Here is a 24,304-nt window from a genome sequence, read left to right as displayed (position 1 = left end):
GTCATGGCTCGTTGGCGCCACCGCTCTCTGTGGCAATGCTGGAGGTTGCGAGCATTATCTATTTTTCCTTCTTCCAACATGGCTCCTCTTACTCGGGGTAGCAGTGCAGCGTTTCCGCGTTTGGAAGTCAGACGTCCTCTGACTTCATCACGTTGTTCCGGGGATTCTGGATATGGCCCAGCGGGTCCAAAGCTCAGCGCGTCGCTTCTCTCCCAAGACGCTACGTGAGTTCGCAGCTAGGGTGCATGTTACCTGCATCCTTGCTTCTACTAACCATTTCCTTCTATTCCTTCCCTCAGCCTTGTGCCTTTATCCTGCCATTTACGCCCGTCATCCAAGACTCTTCAAGAACCTTTGTTAGGCTCTTCCTTCCAACTCACAGGGTACTTCTCCACCTCTTGTTTTCTTCAGATCTACCTACTTGTCTGTCCCTCGGCTCATATCCTGTTTGTTTATTTAGAGTCCTGACGTTTTCGGGATCCCGCGACTATAACCTGGGAGTTCCTTCCTGTATTGACGAACGGCACACAAGGGAAGAATTGATCCATCCTGCTACACCTCTGTTCCTGCAGGGTTTTATTCCCCAGGAGGGTTTCCCTGGGATCCCTCGCATCACCCCTTCTTTCCTTTTTAAGGGGAGGGGAGGTGTCAGGGTCCTCAGGGGACTCCCCAAGTGCCTCGTTAATTGCTGCACAAAACAGGTTAGTCTTGAATTTATTACAATATGTAATTCCTTACACTGGCACTGTTTAAAATTGTTAACTCTCAATAACTCTCAACCTTAAGTCAAATCACTCCAGGAAACTTAAAACTAAGCTTGTTATTTGTGAAATATCACCTAATAGTAGAAAAATGTGCATTAAAAACTCTACCAATGCAATTGACAAGGACAACTGATTACCATTCATCAATCTCCCCGAGGCGATTTGAGAAATAACAGTGGTTGGAGTGAATGAATCTCGCCAAACAGAACAATTTTCTCAATGGTAAGTACAATTCAATATCAAATGCCGAAGCATTTCAGAATTCTCTGTTCTACAGAGGCTAAATGTCTGCCTTTCCACAGGAATAGCTAACCGTGGACCAAGCACCTCCAGAATGTCTAAACAGTTGGCTCTAAATCTCAGAAGCCATGTTCTGTGATTATGCAAAGGAGACTTAAAAATGTGGGCCATCAGCACCTCGAGGCCTTTAGAAAAGTTAACATATGCTTTGTATGCTTTTAAATTCATTAAGCTATCTCTATTTTCCATAAAGTCCCAGGCTCAGAGTTTGTTTGTTTGTTTGTTTTATTCATTTATAATGTGCACCAGACCCGAGGGTAAGAGGGCGCAGCAGTACAGGATATGCAAGGCATGGGTTACATAGTTAGAGTTTATTCCTGATTACAGGTATGAAATGATGTGGCATTTATAAAGCGCCTGTACACAATTGTTTCTAGGCGCGACAAGACAAGGAGTGGGGAAACAAAGGGAGGACAAAATAACGATCTTACTAGGTCTTGTGTCATTCAGATTGTGCAAGTGCGGGAAGAGGGAAGGGGAGAAGTGCCAGGGGGGGAGTTGAAGGGGGAAGTGCGTTTAACTCACAATTGCAGCCAGCGGGTGGCGCATAAGTGCAGAGAGAAGGGACTGTGGGGTTACATATATGGGAATCAATGCCAACACCGGCCTCTACCAAAAAACGTTCACTTTTCTTCATAAAGTCAATCAGCCCTCAGTCAGTGCCTTTGCAAAAGATTTCCCCTAATAATTTGAACAATTAGTCACCCCCATTATCTTTACTTTATATGCATAGAAGAAGGTTGTTCCATTTATACATAAACCACCACAAATTGACTCTGCACTCAAATCAGATTAACTCTAAAGGTAGAGACGGAGGAAGTCTCAAGCTGCCCCACCAGATTTTGTCCTTGTATATGTTAAGTCACTTTCTTTTCTTAGTATGTAAGAGCTCCAGGCCATACATGATGGTTGGTGTGACATGAGCAACAACAACATTCTAATTGGGGTTTCAGGGAGTAACAGCAATATTTTGCCAACATAATCCTCATTTGGGGAATAAAAAGTGTAAACCCAAGTAGACAAGGTTGCTAGTGTCATCAATTCTGTCACCATTGATGGATCACCTGAAGTGCTTGCACTTCAGTGTTTTCTTAAAATGTAAAATACAAGATTTGGGCGTATTTATCTCGAGTCCAGTTTCTAAAGCATATGCACCAACTCTATCCAAGCTCCTTTGTCACCCTATCACGGTGGAGTCAAAAAGGAGTTGGTCATCGGCTTAGGCTAGCCATTCAACCTCCAGAGAGCCCAGCTTGGGGGGAAGAAGGGTGGTCAAGATTTGGCCTTCAGAATAGCCACCTGGAGACCAGAGATGTACAAGTTGAAAAGGGTGGGGGCTAAAATGCACCCTTGTCTTAACCCTAATTCAAACGGTACAGCCCTAGAAAGCACCCCTTCTGAATTTAAACAGACTCTCAGTGTATGATCTGAGTGAAAAACTAAAATCCCATTAAGTAGTTTGGGCAGGATTCCCCAGTTGGACAATATAAAGGGGTGAAGAGATGAGCGGTGTAGAGGGGGTAAGCAGTGGCCCCATTTCAGCACATTCATGTCTGGATCCATGAACACATCACAAGTGAAATTGCTTGTCTTTTGACAACAATTACTTCACAAGATGGCACATCATGTGTTTAATATTTAATAAAGGCCCACCCCGCTTCATTAGGCAGTGCACAGTATTTCCGCCCACTATTTGTTCTGTCGACTAGACCTGCGTGAACTCCCTTAGACTGCACTTGCAAGATCCTCAAATATTTTGGGAAATTCGACATATCTTATGAGTGTAAGTTGGGTCTTGGATGCAGTTGAATTCCTGGTTGAACACACAGCAGGTTCCCATGTCTCTCACATTGAGTCCTGTTCCAAACAGGAGCTTTGTATTTCGGGGCAAATCTCGGGCTGATTTGTCAAGTTTGTTCAGCCAATCAAAGACCTCAAATCTCCGAAACGAAGTTCCAGGCTCTATAGAAGGCCTGGCTCACTTCTTGTTCCATTGTTGGTTTTCCTTGCTCCGTGGGAAGGTGTGATGCAGGGCAGGCTCACAAGTGGAGGTTGGTGGATCAATATTACCAGTTTTAGGATTACTTTTAGTACTTAAGTTTTGGTGTTTGTGCAGTTTGGTGTTGTATATTTTGTTGTCTGTTTTCCTGCATTTTTGTCTGCTAGTGTTTGTTCAGTGCTTTGTTAGTTAGTTACCCTGATTAAAAATCATAAAAAGAAAAAGAAACTCAACCCATGCCTCTTGTACCCTTTCCCTTTTGTTCCCCTGATGAAACTTCAAACCCCAAAAAGAAACAAACAAATCCAAGTTCCATTCCCCAAGGCAATACAAAAATAATAAAAAATATGTTTTCCCTTTCCAATTTTCCATCTATATGATTGTTGCTGTTGCCGGGTCCTCCTGTATTTGTTGTGTCGGCTTGTCATTCTTGTTGTGTATGTCTGTACTTAAAGGGTAGCAAAAACAAAGAGGTGATGGCTGAAAGGTTTAGAAAAAAATCTTAACCACTGGCATTGCTCTGGGCAACCCTTCAGACCATTGTTCTTCGCCTGCCAAGCCATTACAGAAGGGGAAAGACCATATGCAAATCAGGCTTGGTCCCACCCCAACAGGGGCAGTCCAGCCCGAACTGCTGGGTCACATCCCTTCTGCGCGAGACCACAAGCCTCCCCAAACATGTTTCAGCCTTGTTGGGCCTCATCAGTGAGGAGTAGCTTGGGTCTCTAGACCCAGCAGGCATGGGACCCACGTCTGGCCATACCCGTCTCACTTGGGGTGACAAAGCAAAAACAAAGAGGTGATGGTTGCAAGGTTTAGAAAAAAATCTTAATCACTGGCAATGCTCTGGGCAACCCTCCAGACCATCGTTCTTCACCTGCCAAGCCATTACAGAAGGGGAAATACCATATGCAAATCAGGCTTGGTCCCACCCCAACAGGGGCAGTCCAGCCCGAACTGCTAGGTCACATCCCTTCTGCACGAGACCACAAGCATCCCCAAACATGCTTCGGCCTTGTTGGGCCTCATCAGTGAGGAGTAGCTTGGGTCTCTAGGCTCAGCAGGCATGGGACCCACATCTGGACATACCCTTCCCACTCGGGGTGACAAAGCAAAAACAAAGAGGTGATGACTGGAAGGTTTAGAAAAAAATCTTAACCACTGGCATTGCTCTGGGCAAAAATGGTAGTACGGTGGGATTGTTTTGTACACTGTCTTGTTATTTGGGTGCAGTTCCCTGGTTGTTTTTAGCTGTCTGATTCCCTAGTTTTCAAACGTTTGGGTTCTTTTAAGCAAGGGGATGGCACACTCATGGCCAAAGGAAATAGAAGGAACTGAAAGTAGAAGAAGCTGAATTTCGCCTCCCAGCAGGAGGAAGACTCACCCATATTTTCTTACGACTCTATTTGTTGGCGCAGCTTCACAAGCATGGGCTATCCTGCATCACTGGGCTGCCTATTTGGCGTGGGAGGATGAGACATTGGTGGTAGCCTCAGGAGAGGGAGGCAGAGTGGGAGAGGTGGTAGGACCATCTGTGGTAGTAGGACGCAGTTGCTGCAAGAACCACGGAAGAGTACAGGAGCGAATTCCCGTCAGCGCCATTGCAGCGGATCAAGTGATCTTCATCCAGCAAGGCAATGGTGCAAATTATGGTGAGGTCTTTGGAGAGGAGTATAATGTTGGGGAGGAGCCTCAGGAGGAGGACCATAGCAAAACAGAAAGGTGATGGCTGGAAGGTTTTTAATTAATCATAAACACAGGCAAAGCTCTGGGCAACCCTCCAGACCATCGTTTTTCAGTCTGCCAAACCATCACAGAAGGGGAAAAACCATATGCAAATCAGGCTTGGTCCTACCCCAAAAGGGGCAGTCCAGCCCGAACTACTAGGTTACATCCCTTCTGCACGAGACCACAAGCATCCCCAGACATGTTTCAGCCTCATTGGGCGTCATCTGTGAGGAGTAGCTTGGGTGTCTAGGCCCAGCAGACTCGGGACCCACGTCTGGGCATACCCGTCCCACTCGGGATGACTTTAGCAAAACAGAAAGGTGATGGCTGGAAGGTTTTGAATTAATCATAACCACGGTCAATGCTCTGGGGAACCCTCCAGACCATCGTTTTTCAGCCTGCCAAGCTATTACAGAAGGGGGAAAACCATATGCAAATCAGGCTTGGTCCTACCCCCAAATGGGCTGTCCAGCCCGAACTGCTAGGTCACATCCCTTCTGCATGAGACCACACGCATCCCCAGACATGTTTCAGCCTCCCATTGGTGGCGGTACCTGACTGATTTGCATATGCTGGACCCCTTTTGCAATGGTGCAGACAGGCTAAAAAACAGTGCTGTGGAAGGTTGCCCAGAGCAATGCCAGTGGTTCAGATTAATTCAAAACCTTCCACCCATCACTTTTTTGGTTTCAGTTTGTCTCCCTATGTGAGAGAGGGTATGCCCAGACGTGGGTCCCTTGCTCGCTGCACCATAGGGAACCAAGCTGCACCTCACTGAGGAGGCCCAACAAGGCTGAAACATGTCTGGGGTTGCTTGTGTTTCCGTGCAGAGGGGACCGGGCCTAGCAGTTTGGGCAGGGCTGCTCCCATTGGTGGCATTACCTAACTGATTTGCATATGGGTGGGCCCCTTTTGCAATGGAACAGACGGGCTACAAAACGGTGGTGTGGAAGGTTGCCCAGAGCAACGCCAGTGGTTCAGATTAATTCAAAACCTTCCACCTATCAATTTTTTGGTTTCAGTTTGTCTCCATATGTGAGAGAGGGTATGCCCAGACGTGTGTCCCTTGCTCGCTGCGCCATAGGGAACCAAGCTGCACCTCACTGAGGAGGCCCAACAAGGCCAAAACATGTCTGGGGTTGCTTGTGTTTCCATGCAGAGGGGACCTGGCCTAGCAGTTCGGGCAGGGCTGCTCCCATTGGTGGGAGTACCTGACTGATTTGCAAATGGCTGGACCCCTTTTGCAATGGCGCAGACGGGCTAAAAAACGGCGGTGTGGAAGGTTGCCCAGAGCAACACCAGTGGTTCAGATTAATTCAAAACCTTCCACCCATCACTTTTCTGGTTTCAGTTTGTCTCCCTATGTGAGAGAGGGTATGCCCAGACGTGGGTCCCTTGCTCGCTGCGCCATAGGGAACCAAGCTGCACCTCACTGAGGAGGTCCAACAAGGCCGAAACATGTCTGGGGTTGCTTGTGTTTCCGTGCAGAGGGGACCTGGCCTAGCTGTCCTGGCAGGGCTGCTCCCATTGGTGGCAGTACCTGACTGATTTGCATATGGCTGGACCCCTTTTGCAATAGTGCAGATGGGCTAAAAAACGGTGGTGTGGAAGGTTGCCCAGAGCAACGCCAGTGGTTCAGATTAATTCAAAACCTTCCACCCATCACTTTTTTGGTTTCAGGAGGAGGACCAGCCTGTTGTGGGTGGTGGAGGAAGAAGATGGGAAATTATGGATGATGAGACTCACCCTGCCCCTTCTATTGCATAGGGCCCAAGGCAGGAGCAGGAGAGCCATTGAGAAAATACCTCTCTCCCCTTCACACATGCCTCATTGTCACGGACGTGACAGTATTTTGACATGGCATCGGGGAAGACTGTCAAGCGTGTTAAGTGTGCAGTGTCCTGCAAGTTGGACGACTCTCTCAAGAATGTCAGGTGGGGCAGTGAAGCGCGAGCAGTGCCCTGTGGACGACGGCCATGCATAAGCACATTCACCGGTGGCACAAAGAAATCTACAGGGTGAATGTGTCCCATCTGTTACCACTGATTCTACCAAGGACCCATCTGCCAGCACAGGCCCAGTATTTTTGACAATCAGGTGCACCTCCCAGGGACAGGGTAAAAATGGACAATTGCTGATAAAGCGTGTGATGATGTCAGGGACATGTACATATCAATGTGTGTTGTATTCCCAATGCATAAGGCAGCAAAGACAATCAATCCATTGTAAGCTGCAACCCAAGCCCAAATGCAAAGTACGAGAGCTTAGCCACTGTGTCTCCAAATCCTCCCCCCTCTCTCAGATGCCAGCTCCCCAGTGGCTTCGGCCCTGAATTCCTTCCATGCACAATGTTGCCTGATTCCAAACCGAATACTCCTGCTGTCCCCCTGCATTACTTCTGTACCGCTCTTGGCTGGTAGAGGATGGAAAAGCCAGCCTGTTTGCTGTGATGCCCCTTTCCACTCGCCCATGGTTAAGTGGCGGTTTATGCTCATGGATTGCTGTGGGTATCCCTCATAATAGCAAAACCATTCCATACATTTCAGATAGCAGCGTGCGAAAGAAGATACAGTGGCTGAAAACTTCCCAGAGGTGATTGGTTTTCTCCTTAAAGCAGCTGCAATCCAAGGTTTTCCATAAAAAAAAGTCTATTGCCCACATTACAGCCAGGGTAGCATTGTGTGGGTGCTGTTTATTATATGACTTGTGATCTTTTTTTGGATCTGCTCAAATGATTCCACAAGACTGGCCTGACACAATGTGGGATCACTGCTGTGTATCGCTGCGGGCCACTGGAAGTAGGGCGTGGGGCCCGAGTAATAACACATCTGCAGTATTTTCAGGGATGATTGTGCAGACTGGTGGTGGCTGGCATGCTGCGTGTCTTATGGCATAAGGATGGAGGCATGCCAGATCATTTCTCTTCTTCCCATGTCTATGCATGGTGTTGCAGCATTAAGGATACCCAGGTTTATATGTGCCTCATCTTTGCACATCGTTTTGTGGAAGAGTATGCAAGTTGCCACAAATGCCCTTGCATTTGAGGAGTAACTCAGGGGCCTATCTTCTGAATCATTCTATTTCTTGCACAATGAGACATCTCCAGCAGGTAATATAAGCCACTTTTATAAGCCACTTTTTTAAGAGTGCCTACCTACATAAAAGATAATAAAAGACTGCTGTGATTATCATCTGGCAAGGGTGTGAAAGCCCTGGCTTTTTTAATTCTTATAAAATAATAAGGTGATGGAGGTAATTTCATACTTGAGGGGTTCACCTCTTTGCTTCTGGCTTCCCTCATTGTGATTTTGTATGGCCGCTGAGCTAATGTGCTTTGCAGCGTCTCAAGGCTTCTTGCCTTCTCAGATGCTTTTAGTACAATGCACATTTGGTACTGTCATCGAATGCAGAGAACATGGGAATTGCTCTGTTGGTAGCCACTGAACCTGGATGCCGGCAAAGGAGCAGATACTATCTAGCATGCAGCTAGATATTGCATTGGAGCTGCACATGAGCAAACTTGGTTGGGGAGCTTGGCATAGTGCTGTGGATGCTGGATAGCCATGGGCATCTTCTGGGATCAAAGTCAAGTCCATTATCTGGGGCTCTTGGAAGTAATCTTTGCTCCGCCCACATATCTTGCACCGTGGTGTCCTCTTGAGTATTCTTCTCAGCACTAAGACATCTTCCAATATGGTCCATTATTGGTCTTTTCTGGTGCATCCTAAGCTGTGTATGGTGCACTCTATTCATACGTGGTAGTGAAGGGCAGCTTCTTGTCACCCTGCAAAAGAGTACCTGCCCTTGATTTCATTGTGTCCTCCCTTCAGGTCAGTTGCCACTCACACTCTCAGTGGTTGCTGAGCAAAGCTTGTGTTGATCTTTCTGTTTTGTTACCATGATGCCTCACCAACTCCAAAATGGCTCTCCATAGCTTCCTGCAGAAGCATGCTTTGGGGATTCATTTTGGGGGCTCATTTTTATATTTACTCGTGCTATAATGCTTATCGTCATTAAATAAGATATCCTGGATGATGCCACTCCTTTTAATATTGCTGAAATTGGCTTGTATAATGAAATTAAACGTTATTCACCAGCTTTTCAGCAAATATGCACATCTTTAAATATTTGTAAAATGTGTTTTATGTACTATATTCATTATATTAGATTTTCTAAATAGTATTAAGTAGGTGTCTACATTTTTACTAGCTATACCTGGTATATATTATATCAAACTTTAAACCGTCCAGCCATGACCTCATTGTTTTGCTTTGCCATCCCGAGTGCGACACTTATGCCCAGGCATGGGTTCTGTGCCTGCTGTTCCTAGAGACCCAAGCTACTCCTCACTGATGAAGCCCAATGAGGCCGAAACATGTTTGGGGATTCTCGTTGTCTTATGCAGAAGGTATGTGACTTAGTAGTTCGTGCTGGATCATGCCTGATTTGCATATGGTATTTCTCCTTTCTGTAATGGCTTTGCAGGTGAAGATGGATGGTCTGGAGGGTTGCCCGGAGCAATTGCCAGAGGTTTAAGATTCATTCTAAACCTTCCAGCAATCAACTCTTGTGTCTTGCTTAATAGTAATATATACACACAGGACAGCTAAAAAGACTTAAGAAGACTCATTTTAATCACCATTTACACATAGGGCAAGTAGGACATGATTAGATCTTCTAGGTGCCAATGGTTGATTACTTCTGCACAATGCCATATGATTTATGAAAGATTCATTTGACTGCTTGATGAGAATCTGATAAGACATTTTGCAAAACTTGCTTTTTAATTAAGACATTTGCTGAGAAAACACACACGCACACACACGCAAATATGTTGTGCGAGATACTATTTTTTGCTACCAAACAAGCAGCACGTTTTAAAAAGTGATTCAAGCTTTCTTTAACGTTTTCATATTTTTTTTTATAAAGGATTAATTTGACAGTTTATGCTATAAATAATGTTTCAATTTATTACCCCATCAAAAGGAGTGTCTATTGCTAAAAAGATATACACGCGTAGCTGAACCTTTGCCAATGTATTCCAACATGTTTAAAATTGTACATGTTTTTGGATGGGATATCCAAAATGGCAGTGGCTAGTACAGAATATGAACGAAATCCATAAACTTCAAACGTATTGCGTATTTATAAGAATTCAGGCAGGTTTTCAGTGCCATCTAATTTCTTATTAAGTTCTTATTATTGTTCTGAAAAACCCACTGGTTTCTCACAAGCTCTAGAAGATACGTAGACGACTCGCACAAGTCATTTTTGTATGGGATCCTACAGCCTATTTTGGGTAGGTTCCTCTTGGTATTTATTAGAACAGATAGTGATTAGGATGGGCTTCGGTAATAGGGTTGCTACATGCTTCTCAGGTTAGTTGTCTGTTGGTTGGCATTAAAAGTGTAGGGCCAAACTTTGCCTTAGTATTGGGATGTTCTTAGTGTAGCATGAAAGAAATGAGCTTTCTACTAACAGATGCAGAGGCTAATATCGGCGCCACCTTCCGGCTGGAGGAGTTTGCATTGTTACAGCTAAGCTGTTTGAGTTGGTTTAGTCGTCTATTCATTTTATATGGTTGCCTTTGCATTTCATGCCACCAGTTTGTGGATTCTTGGTTGTTTTGCTCTTCCTAGAGCGTGTGGTGAGGGCATGCACGGCTGCCTATCTTCTGCCTTGTGGTTTATTCTTTGCCTCCTTCAAGCTGGCAGACATTAACCCCTTAACTGCCAAGGACAAGTATGCTCTTCCTTTTTACGTAGACTTGCATAATAGCCTGGCATGAGATGTTGGGTTATTGGGCTGGTTCCTGGGCTCCAGAGGGTCGTTCCATTCATGAAGGTAAGTTCTCTGAAACAATCACAAAAGAGCCCATGCTTTTGTGCATACCGTTTTTACCAACGCATACAAATCTGCTGATTGGAGGGATTCTAGATCCTGATGGGGTAAAACACTTTATAGGGTGGGTTGCTTTGGGTGGGGTTGTGAGAGACATTGGAGACAAAAAGGAAAAAAGACAGCACGGAATAACTTGACAATGAAAGAACAGCAAGCACTCAAATACCTCAAACAAGACACAGGAATAGTCATCAAGGAAGCAGATAAAGGTGGGAGCATTATAATCATGAACAGGGGCGATTACATAACGATGGCCAATAATCACCTTTGCACACCAGACTGTTCCGAAACACTGCATAATAAGCCAAGGCAAGAAATTATAAAAGAGCTACATGATCTAATTCAAGGCTGGCATCGAAAGGGACTACTGACGGATTACGAGAAACGATACCTATTTATAAAACAACCTGTGCTGCCAACAATATACTATTTACCTAAAATTCATAAATCTTTTGTACATGTACCTGAAGGCAGACCAATACTCAGCGGTATCGGATGGGGTACTGAAAAGATCGCCGAACATATTGACAGTGCACTAAGACCTAAAGTACCCAGAGTGAAAGCGAAAGATACAACCAAAGCTATCAAAATTGTGGAAAAAATAAATTGGCAACCATACTACTTATTGACCACTTGGGATGTAAAAGCCCTGTACACATCGATTAGGTATGATTTAGCATTGGCAACTATGGATTATGCTTTCAAAAATGAATCAGCCTCACACTACAACTTTGTGAACATGTTAAAGGAAATGCTCATGGCAACATTGGAAAATAACGTTTTTATATTTGACAGTACATTTTACAAACAGAAAAGAGGAGTAGCGATGGGTATTAGATATGCCCCAGTCCTAGCAATCCTGTTTATGGGCATGTTCGAGGACCAGCCTGTGTATACGGACCAGGCTTATACTAAAAATGTCATCCTATGGACACGCTACATAGATGACATGTTTTTGATATGGAAAGGAACATCTATCGAACTGGAGGACTTCATTACAAGGGTCAATCAAAACCAGGCAGGAACTGAATTTACCAGGACCAACAGTAGAGAAAGTAACAACTTCTTAGATTTAACAATTTATGGGCCTCATTATAAGTCAGGCGGTACGGGGTTAACAGCGCCGGTAAAGGTGCCGGCGCCGTCAACCCCTTACCGCCTGATTACGAGGTCCCCTCATAGGACCCGCTCTGCACGTCTGGTTTTACCAAACGTGCAGAGCGGGTCCCGCGAGGGGAAGAGGGAGCTAACAATGGGCCGGTCGTAATCGGCCCATTGTTAGCTCCCTCCCCCATTCCCATTCAGCCCTATAGCGCTGAATGGGAATGGGGAAGGTCTGGGCCCGGGTTCCCAGTAGGAGGAAGCACCGGGCCCTCCATACTCGGAATGGCCCGGTACTTCCCCATTCTGGGAACCCGGACCCGATTTTGGCGGCAGCCATGCCGCCAATAGCAGCATGGTTACCACCAAAATCGTAAAGAGGCCCTATGTGTCTGGTAATTACCTGATGACTAAGACATATGTGAATTCAACACTTTACTCAACCAGTTGTCATCATGAACCCGTGAAGCGGAACATTCCAAAGGGTGAATTTATTAGGGCACGAAGAAATTGTGGTGACCCAACGATTATTGAAACAGAATGTGATTTACTATTCACCAGGTTTAAAGAAAGAGGCTACACCAATAAATGCATTACAGCGGCATGTGAAAAATCTCACCAAACAACCAGGGAACAAACTTTAACACAAACAAAGCAGAAAGGCAAACACGATATGAAGAAAGTCCAATTCATAACTACCTTTTGTAACAACAACCGAGTGATTAGAAGGATTCTCAAAAGAAATTGGCATTTACTGAAATTGGATCCACAAATTTGCAATCTTGTGGAAGAATACCCATCTATAATCTACAGAAGAGCCAACACATTAAAGATGAATCTAAGCCCTTCACTACTCCCGGAAGACCAAAATCAACCGTTACTTTCATGGTTACAAAAAATGAAGACTCGTTTTAGAAAATGCGGCACATGTACAATGTGTAGATATGAACACAACATGACAGACACATTTACAGACTGAAATGGCATTCAGTTCAAGATTAAAGAGAACATTAACTGAAGATCTAAATTTGTGGTCTACGCAATAGTGTGCACTTGTAAACTTACCTATTGTAAAGACTGGTAGGGGGTGTCTGTACTTCCGCTCTCTATATGGTAGAGGAGAGGCACAGAGGACCCCAGCCAAGATTCTCTATTATTGGTACGTGGTCGAGCAATCAAGGCCTAGCTTCTCAGGAGGTGATGCAGGCTGGTTCTTAAGTACAGTGTAGTCCCTGAACCCCCACAAAGGAATGTCCACACACTGTATTACTGAAAACACAGCCTTTATATAATTAATATTCAAGGGTATGTACACGAGCACAATAACGCACTTTGTACTTGGAAGTCAATAATGATAAATATATACAATTCTAAAGTGGTACCACTAATGTTATTGAATCTCATTAAAGTGCATCAACTGTACGGTTAAAATGTCACACAGATTAATAACGAGGAAACCAGCAATAGAGATAGGCAGGAACACAAGGTGGTTGAAACAGTAGGCAGAATGCTGGCCCTGTTACCTAGGCACAGTTCTGTGTGGAGATCCCCCCACCTGGGCAACCTGTAAATAAAGATATATAGCACAAGCCCAGTCCATATGTTCAATAGTCTTACTTCCTCCTATTAAGGTTTTACCCCCAATGTACCTGGTGGAGTAGAGTTCTCCGACGATGCGTCGACTGATCCTTCTTGAGTGACTCCCTTTAAGGCAGGAGCCACAGATCGTCGAGAGGTGTCGGGGAACTCGGCGTTCGGTGTCAGGGAATCGACGGCCCTTCTTGAGTGCCCTCCCTTTAAGGCGGGAGTCACGGGTCGTCGAACGTCTGACGGTGAACAGGTTGAACTACGGCCGTGAAGTGGCAGCTTCGATCCTAGCGAATCCGGATCCCAATAAATCCGGAATGTCCTAGGCACCTCTCCTCGTGCCTGGGACAAGGCCTGTTTCCTCAGACCCTAGAGAGAGGGACACTCTCTCTGTCCTTTACAGAAGTCGGCCCCGGAGGGTCCCCCTTCAGCTAACAAGCATTGAAGATCGGGATGACCCTCCGGGTTGAGAACATTTCCCACAGGAGAGTCTTCTGGCTCTTCTCCCACAGGAGTTGAGACGGGGTTTACCACTGGACCCAGCCCGTCCGGAGCATGGATCCCAATGGGTGCTGTAGGAACAGCAAGAAGAGAAGGAGCTCCCTCCACAGAGGTGTCCTTCTTGCTCTTCCTTCGTCTTGCCTTAGGCCGCGCCTTCGGCTCGGGTACCTGACTCACAGCCAGACCCGTTGTCACCCGTGACCTAGTGACCGTAGCAGCAGTCATGGGAAGACCATCCGTGATCAACCCCAACTCTACTAGATCGTTACCTAACAGAATGTTAGCAGGGACATTGTCCTGAACCAGGACAGGAAGCTTTGCTGTCTTACATAGTCCTCTGGCTTGAGCAGGGTCCTGTCCGCCACTGTCATGCTTGCCCCAGTGTCTCACAAACCAGTAGAAGGCTGGCAATTCAGGAGGACACTTCTCAAAAATCTACGGGTGTTCTGTGGGATAGTCGCCAGTACTTCTGCGTACTGGTCCCAGGCCCCAAGGGACACTAAGGAAATCTCTACGGGAGCACCAAAAGTGATACCTGTAGAGGAGGGGAGGACAGTGGCCTCCACCTCAGACATAGGGTAAGGGTAGGTCAAGCTGACAGCCTGTACTTCGAGTGCCTTACCTTTACACTCGGAGTCACCCCTTTTGTGATCCAGAGCCCCACATTCCCAACAAGTGACGGGAGTGCGGGGTACGGTACTGGAACCACCGGGAGCCTGCTTTGCAGCAGGTGGACCACTACTCTTATTCCCACCCACAGATGACTTATCCCCACTAGATTTTTGGGTTTTAGAAGAGGGGGTTTAGGTTTATTCAACTGTGACTGCTTTTGGGACTCCTCAGGTTTCTGAGAGGCCCCCTTTTCTTTGTCCTTGTCCTTCCCACTGGAGTCCTTAGGGGACACCTGGTGGGAGACCCACTTGTCAGCCAACCTAGTCAGCTTAAAGGGATCCAAAATGTTCTAGTCAGCAACATACTGATGCATCTCTGGTGAACAGGCTTCCGAAAAATGCTCAAAAAACAACAGGTGGAACAATTCAACAAAAGTTTTCACCTTGTAACCATCAATCCACCCCATCATATTCATGTGCTCAGCACTCACCTAGTCAACCCAAGACACATTCTCTCTTTTCTTAAAATCCCTGATCCTTTTAAGGTATTGGGTAGGCGTCTTGCCAAACTTGGCAATCAAAGCAGATTTCATACACTCATACTGACCCCTTTCTTCCACACTCAGCTTCAGAATACAGTCATATCCAGTTTGAGGCACTCTGCTTAGCAAACACTTAGCCCAATCTCTTTTGTCAACATCATGAATTGCACAAGCCATTGCAAAAGCTTAAATCCATTGGAGGATATCAGAACCCTCCAAAAACACACCAACCAAATCCTTCATAAATTTAGTTGCTGGGGAGCTGACACTCTCACTGGGTTTCGCTGAAGTCTCCACTCGAGCTTTCTCTAGCTGGATTCTCTGACCAGTGTCCTTGTCTTTGAGTTCAAGATCCCTATTCTTGAGCTCCACTTGTTGAGCCAACTCCTCCTTTTTAAGCTCAGCATCTATTTCCAACTTACGATGGTGGCATTCCCAGAAACAGATTCAGTAGAAACCCCAGAAACACATATTCGGGAATATCTATCACTGAGTCAAGATGCGACACTCCCTCTCGCCCAACACTGGCAACTAAACCATCAAATGACTGATAAGAAAGAGATCAGATTTGTAGGACTACAGAAGGTCACTCTGGGTCGCAGGGGTGCAACAGAGAACTACGTTTCAGACAAGAAGAAGCACGGTTGATCTTTAGGTTCAGATCTGCAGAACTCTTATTGAACTCAGACAATGAAATGGCATCATTCCTGTAGTCAAAAACTTCCAAAAATGTTTAAGTTTGATCCACTTACTATTTAGAAACAGCAACCTGAGAGGATATTTCCCATATCAATAAGACAGTGATTTCTAGAGATTACATATTTGTTCATGTACCATAAGCAAGATTGGGAGTGATTCTTCTTGTGAGAACAACACAATTGTGAGCAAGACAACTGCAACAAGGATCTTTTTGTTGTAAAGTAACCACTAACTAGCAATAAGTCACAACTGTTTATGTTACTTTTATGTTACTTTTAATTTATGCAATTGTGCTATTATCATGACTAGGGTTGAATCTGTGAATAACAGAGCATCCGCAATCGGGTAAGGAAGACGAAGATTATACAAGAGGACGTAAGTAAAATCAACATCATGAAAACTAACCCAGGTAATACCATACAGATACAAAGGACGAGTACTTTACTCACTACATGAGATACCGCAGGAGACACATTAATATGGGAACCAACGTAGGTACCACACACTGCTATGAAGATGACAATCACATCTAACGCATGAGACACTCTAAAAAGATAAACCAGCAATGGGTAAAATATGTGGAACACTCCTAAACGTCACAAGGAAGACATCTAATTGGGTTGGGTTAAACCATAGGCATAGAGGAAAAGAACCTCATAAGAGATACTTTAAAAGATAAACCAGCCATAGACACAATATGCTGGATACCTCACAAATTATGAATAAAAGTCATAAACAAAGGGATTAAATGACGCTGAACCTTGTATATATTTACCACCATCCAATAATGACCAAACGTGCCAAAAATAAAAAATATAAATTGTGCAAGTACCAGATTAATGCTAAACACCTAACTAATGGGAAATAATTAAAAAAGATTCTTGTGACTCTATCACTTGAAAGGGGTAGTACAACTATTTGATTTTTTCGGAAAACTCTGTATAAAAAACGAATTAATATCACATGAAAGGTGTAATATAATAATTTGATTTGTCAACATTCTGCATAAAAATTGAGGCAATATTCCATCAAGACATACTTTGGGAATAAACACGGCATTTGGAATGATCTATACCACCAACCGATCCCAAAATATGGCCGCCATTCATAGCCGATCGCAAGAGATAAAGGACAATGGAGTAGCCATGGCAACATCCATATACAGGGGAAACCACAACTTGGCATCTTCGCTAACATCGAAGAGCTGACGCGCGATACATAGATTTAGAGACTTTGCAGGTAAGCCCTAACCCCAGCCGACCCGCAGCCGCACTAAGCTAATTTAATAGCTATTAGATGAGACGGACGTCCCAACAACAAATTATTGATAACAAAAGATGCAACGTGTATAAGCGACCAATCATGTTCTACACGCAGTACGAAAAAATATAAATATCAACCAATTGAGGCAGTTAAAGTAACTCAGACACATAACTGAGGCATTTCAATTGCGAAACTGAAACGACACAAGAGATTGTAGCTATCCAGGGAAAATAAGTTATATCAGCCTCTTATTTCCGGAATCAGGAGGATCAGCATATTTAAATAATACGGCAGCACCTACCATAAGAGTATACAAATGGAACAATGTAATTGACTGCTCTTTGAGAACGGCTCGCCCGTCTAACATCAAATATTGTCATGTTATAGAAGGGATTAAACCCGGGACACAGGATAAACATGACGAAAAGATAAATATTAAGAAGATAAATGGTAAGAGGCGGCTAACTTGCTCTGACTCTCTCAAAATTAGGAAGGATACGGAAAGGCTTGCTTAATGCATTGTTTGCCTTAGAAATAAATGCCTGAAGATGTTTTCATTATGAAGGTACATGCAATAGACCTGAAGAATGAAATGAACAGGAGAGTGCCAAGAATAATGACAAATAAATATAAAGGGATTTTATACCTTTAGCAAATAAAAGGGAATTAAGGGAATCACTTATGTATCAAAGCATTATGGATGACCAATCGTCTTTACGAATACATTATACTACCGAAGCAACATTCTCAATGGATGAGGTATTATTTGCAACAGAAGTAGAGCAGTATTTTGCCTACAGGTTAACAAAGATCGACTTTGATTCTGATTTTTTCTAATTCTTCTCTCTTGCTGTTTCTTCTCTCTCTCTCTCTCAATTGACCCTAACTCATCCCTCCCAGTCCCCAACCTCTCATCACTGTGGGTTTATGATTGTTATCATGTATTATTTTTTACTTTTCCTTTTTTATGGAGCATTTTTCATACATCTATGTGCAATTGAATTCTTCCCTTATGATACTTTCACCCCACTACAATGTATTTATGTAATTATGTAACTGTTTTTTGATTTTTGAACATGTATGACAACGGATTTTCGGTTTGTTTGTTTTTGATAGATTACAATTAATGAAATGTAATTTATAATGAAATAGCTATTGCCCTGATTTGAAGAAGGCACACAAGATGCCGAAACACGTGTCTCACAGAGCAACACATTTTACACAAAATTATAAAATCAAGACAACAATGAAAAAAACCATAAACCAACAAAATTGGAAATAGAGTTCCTTTGTATAAACAGTGGCACAAGGAATTGGGTGAAAGACTCAATCACTTTATGGGGTGCATCCTTTAGTCACAAAAGGGTGTGCACCAGCCCAGTGCACCTTTGCCCTCCACCGGTCTGCAGCCCACACTCAGCAGCATTGTAATGCAGACCGGGGTTTCCCAGGCCTGTGCCTGCAGTGCAGTCTCAATGATAGCAACCAGAGGCGTCGCTAGGGAAGCATGGAGGCGCTATAGTCCTAGATCTTTTGGTTGTAGCCCTGTATTGAAGCTCAGGGGCTACAACCAAAATGCTAGCTAGCCCTGAGTCCTGACAGTCCCGACATTAGCATAGTCCCGGATCTTTTCCAGACCTAGCAACGCCCCTGGTGGCAACAGAGTGTATAACAGTGTATTCTATCCATACATTTCCACCACTGAAGTAGGAGTTTAAACGTAAAGCAGGTGACCTGTTCTGCAATACGCATCATCAACACTACAAACCTTTCACCCGCGTCAGTGGGAGGCAGCCCCAGAGTCTAGCCTCCCCCCCTTTTGCATAAAGGCCCCTCCTGTTCAGTGGTAGAAGTGTACAATATTGGAACTGTGGTCTCGGCAGGGGAGAGGATTGGAGGAAGCACAGTGCAACATATGACAAGGTGTTGCGGCCGCGGCATTGCAATGGTCTAAGCGGCTAGTAACTAAGGCTCCTATTACAACTTGACACTTGCACAAGGACATGAATGGACACATTTTCTGTACAGAATGGTGAATATGGTGGTAAAAAGTAGAGGAAGAGTAAACAGATAAAAAAATTAAAGCGGTGTAACACCACTCCTGATTCAGGGTCCACAACAAGGAGGCGGCTCATCACATCCCGTGGGCACCCATCTTAAGGAAAGTAGCAACTGCATGGCCGAATCTGTTTATACACTGTGATTTGTGTGTCTCCCACTGCAAACTTACATTTAAAAGCTCTCAGAGGCCCTGGAAATAGGATTCTCTCCAGTTTGTGATGCATTACTTTAATTGGAAGAAAAAAAAATGCAAAATGGCTTTTAAAGCTGGGCGCGTTCATTTAAATCACAGTGCACAGTATATGGGCACAGGCACACGGTGGGATCCTAAGGAAGACCGAGCACAAAGTGGGGTTACAGGGAAAAGAAGGGGTGATGCAAAAAGGAAGCAGCTTTCCTGTGAGGCTCTGTATGAACACAGGTGACAGATTCCGTAAAGTATTACTAATTGATTAGAATCTGATGAGACATTCTGCGAAAACTTGTGTTTTAATTAAGACATTTGCTGAGAAAACACACACACGCAAATATGTTTTACGAGATACTATTTTTGCTACCAAACAAGCAGCAGGTTTTAAAAAGTGACTCAAGCTTTCTTTAACGTTTTATATTTTTCTTTATAAAGGATTCATAATTTGACAGTTTATGCTATAAATAACGTTTCGATTTAAAACCCTATCAAAAAGGAGTGTCTAATGCTAAAAAGATATACACGTGTAGCTGAACCTTTGCCAATGTATTCAAACATATTTCAAATTATACATGTTTTTCGATGGAATATTGATATTGATATTGAAATTTTATTTCTATCGCATTCATACACAAGTGTTTCAGGCAAGGCAGGGGAACAGGGGAGAACAAAACAACAATCTTACCAGACCCAGTGACAATGATAACACACAAGTGCATGGGAGAGGGGGAGGGGAAAAGTGCATGGAAGGAGGGAGAAGTGGAAAGTGCGGAGCAAACGAGAAGAAAATGGCAATGCAGTGGGCGAGAGTTGCCATGTATTGGTTGAAAAGCCAGTGCGAGACATTAGACCCCTGGGGAACACCACAGGTAGAGAGGAAGGTAGATGATAGGAAGGACCCAAGTTGTACCTGGGAGGGTCGATCAGAGAGGAAAGAGGTGAGCCAGGCTAGAGTCTGATCAGTGATGCCCAGGCTATCACGGAGACGGTTGAGCAGGATGGTATGGCTGACCGTGTCAAAGGCAGTAGAGAGATCGAGGAGGATGAGGACAGAGGGAATGTTAGAGTCAAGGTTGGAGAGCAGAACTTCACAGATGTTCAGTAGAGCAGTTTCCGTGCTTCTGGCAGCTCTGAAGCCAGACTGGTGGTCATGGAGACAGCCAACTGAATTGGAATGAAGGTTCAGCTGAGAGATGGCCAACTTTACCAGCAGTTTGCCGAGAAAGGGAGTCATGGAAATTGGGCGATACCCGGACAAGAAGGATCTTGAGAAGAGGATGCACAAGGGAGTGCTTCAGATGGGGGAGAAGGATCCTGAGGCAAAGGAGTGGTTGCAAAAATCAGCAAAGGGCTGCAAGGGTGTCAATGTGGTCCTTGATGGTTTTAGAGGAACCTGTTTTGATGAGGCTTTCCTAGATCGGACTTGCTAGCGACCTCATCAGGGGAGAAAAGAGGAAAGGACGATAAGGAGGGTGGGAGGGTGGCTGAAGGAGGGTCAGCAAGTACAGACGGAAAGGGTAGAGGTGGGGGAGGGGTTCCCGCAGGAGCATGTTTGGGGATTGATTTTGGGGGAAAATGTTCATATTTACATGCAATATCATGCCTATCATCACTAAATAAAATGTTATGGATGATAACACTCCTTTTAATGTTGCTGAAATTGGCTGGTGACATTAAATTAAACGTTATTCATGAGGTTTTCAGCAAATATTCCCATATTTCATATTTCAGCCACAGCTCCTGGTAGCTCCTGTCTCAGTGTGGCCACCATGTAAATGGAAGAGGGGATCCATATGGAGCCCCGCCTTCCAATTCCATGTCTGCCATGTTGGAACGCGATGCTGTGAGAGAAAACATGTTCCTTTTTTTTTTTAACCATTAGCACCCCTCTAGCGTACTACAAGGGTGCTAATGGTGACATGCCCCGAGGTGGCGGGCCTACTCTGTAGGCAACGGCTTGCCACCCTCGTTAAGGGACCCTTGCTGTGCTCAGGCCCTTAACTTGGGCGGTGGGCCGTTACCTACCGGGTGGGACCGCCACCTCAGGGCATATCGCGGCTAGGATGTCGAGATTTCTAGTAGTGATCAAGTCATGGATGTCGAGTGCATGAATAGATCTTTCATTGATGAGACCACAATGTAGGGGTGAAGGGGGTAGGTCTTTGGTAGTTGGGCAGGGTGGGATCATTTTTGCTACTTCTTTGCTTTGAAGCGTTTGGTGGCTCTGGGTGGACTTCTTTTCGAATTTTCTGAGGTGGGAGATTTCGTAGCCTTCTGAGTGTTCAGTGGTCTAGAGGGGTTGTTTAGGCTGGGCAATGCTAAGGGCTTTGAACTGGAATTAGGTTAGTGACTATGCAGCCACCTCGGCTGGTGCTTCTGTTCGTAGTAATTTGAGGGAGTGCCAAATGCTTTGTTCTAGATCTGGGTGTCGGGGCATGACATTTTACTACTGGGCATCAAATTTAAAAGCAAACATAGTTAGCATTGTTACCTGGCTAGAGTGGACTGTTTTGGTGCAGCCAGCCTAGTCACATGACACTTTGTTACTGGGCAACAAGGTTAAAGCAAGCATGATAAGTGTTGTTAGGTGGCTAGACTGGCATACATTGCTGCAGGCAGTTTGGTTACGCTTTCTGTTTATGGCATACCATTTATTTACTGGGCATACAATTAGAGGCAAAAATTATAGTGTTTCTAACAAGCTAGATGAGACTGCATTGCTGTGGACATCCCGGTTACATGTTCTCACTCTGGCATACATTTGTTTACTGGTCATCAAGTTTAAAAGCAAAAATAAGTGGTGTTATGAGGCTAAATTGGCCTGCATTGCTGCAGCAAGTCTGACTATGTTGTCCTACTGTGTCAGTGGCATATACTATTTTACTGGCCATCAATCTACAATCACACATAATTGTTGTTATGTTGCGGGATGGGCTTACATTGCTGCATGCAGTCTGTTTATATTTTCTTCCAATAACATGGCATTTTTCATTGGGCATCAAGGGTAAACTAAACATGATGAGTATTATTAAGTGGCTATACTGGCCTACATTGCTGCAGGTAATCTGGACACATTTGCTAAATGTGGCATGGCGTTTCTTTCTGGTTAACCCAACAGCAGCATGTTCTTATATTGTAATTATGGTATTTGGTTCTGCCTGCATGGACATGTAAGGGCACAGCAGCATGAAAATGTAAGTCATCATGAAAAAGTGTTGGAAAATGCTTAGTGCGCTGTTGTTGACTTGCATCTGTTGGATTTGTTCATATCTTAACCTACAAAACCAAATGTAAACTGCATGGATTTTGACCCAATATTTCACAGAAAGTATGCTGTAAAATACACCATTCAAATCCATTATTTTGAATATTTTCTTGGTGATGACCCCCGTTCCCTATCCCTGTTGGTTGGTTCTTGCTCCCTCGCTATGCTCGGACGCTTCTACATTTTCGTTTGAAAGATTTACGCCCTTCCAATTGACTAATTCACCACTTTTTTTTAAAACATGCCCCACTGACCTGCAGGGGCTACTAGGCTGTGTTTTATAGTAGGACACGTTTTAGTGAGTGGCACTGTATCTAGCCTGCCCTCCTTCTCAGGGACCTTGCATGCTTGTATCCTCAAATTTGTTTTGGTCGAGTGATTAATGGTTCAGCTTTTCCTCTGAATTATTCAAGCATTCACACTCATGAATACCATTTCTGTTTCATTTAGATCTTATAACAATTGAACATTTCACAGACAGCTTCAGACAGGCACCACTTCACAACTGGCTCTTTGGTTCTTGTTAACATAATACCATAGACGAAACTATGACATGCACTACCTAGTTTTTCCTTAAATAAATCTATCACCGACTTTAGGTTTTAAATAATCCATTTTAATTTAACGCACACCAAGACAACTTTAGCAATGAGGCCAGAAGAAGTGCAGAAAACTGTCGGAAACCCATGTTAACTTTGCAACAGCACATCACTGTTGAATTGAGAAGGGGGTGGTGGGAGTAAGTGAAGCTTTTAAGCCGAGTTTCGAAGAGATGCACAGTTGTGCTGGCTTTGATTGTGATGCGCTGTGGGGTCCAATGGAATGGGGTGAGTAGGAACAAAGAGAAGAAGTAAAAGAAGGGACAAGGGGCATGGGACAATGAGCTGAAGGGCACTGGTAGAGTAGAGGGTGAGTAGAGATGCACTCAGGCTTGCACTGCTGAGCAAGACCATTGATAGCTTTGCAGACTAGGAAAAGGAACTTGAAAAGTGAGCGATGTGCATGGGGAGCCACCAGCATGGTGTTGGTAAGAAGCCGTGGGGGAGGTTCTGCATAGGTTGAAGACATTGTGCAGTAGTCAAGGCTGGAGATAAGAGTTTTTGTAGAGTGGTGAATACAAAATGGACATATTTTCCGAATGTTAAGAACGTTAATGAGAAGCAGAGGAAGTGGCAGTGGCAATGATGAATTGTTGCAGTCAGTGGTCCCCATCAAAGATTGCCCCTTGGTTTGGAGCCTTGGGCGAGGGAGCAAGTAGGTCAGACACAAAGGCGATAGGAGAGAAACTGGTGGGAATTGCATTGGAAGCCAGAAGAAAAATTATTTCAGTTTTTTAAGAGGTCGAGGAGAGGCATCCATTAACCGCTTGCAATGAGAAAAAAGTGGTAAACTTTTTTTCAGATGGCTGGCATGAAGGAGGAAAAGGAGAAAACGATCTCAGTGGCATCAGGTAAGAGGTGATAGTGAAAGGCAACTGGTGAAATGAGTCTTCTAGGGGAGTGGCATAGAGGGTGAAGAGCAGAAGTCCAGGGGCTGATCATTGGGAAACACTGATAGGGAGAGGGCGGATTAAAATGTGTGAGTTACAGGAGATTTTAAAAGAGTGACCGTTCAGGTAGGAGGCAATCCAGGCTGTGTGCCGAATCCAATTGAATGATGAGATGCACACTGGGCAAACACATTGCACTGCCAGGCCCTTTGTGAACCAGTCCCATGAAGCACAGAACACAGGGCATGTAGAAAACCACTGGAAATGTCCTCCATCTCAGGAAGCAGAGCAATGTGGATAGGT

General features: G+C 44.5%; 1 protein-coding gene across 2 annotated transcripts in view; it reads right to left on the bottom strand.

Moving 5' to 3' along the window:
* Positions 1 to 24,304, bottom strand: part of NALCN (sodium leak channel, non-selective) — a 3,431,684-nt gene that overhangs the window by 2,305,676 nt on the left and 1,101,704 nt on the right. The window lies entirely within an intron of this gene.

Source organism: Ambystoma mexicanum, chromosome 7p, assembly GCF_040938575.1.
Source record: "Ambystoma mexicanum isolate Mex_15411 chromosome 7p, UKY_AmexF1_1, whole genome shotgun sequence".
Taxonomy (NCBI): domain Eukaryota; kingdom Metazoa; phylum Chordata; class Amphibia; order Caudata; family Ambystomatidae; genus Ambystoma; species Ambystoma mexicanum.
This window is presented reverse-complemented; position numbering and strand designations above follow the sequence as displayed.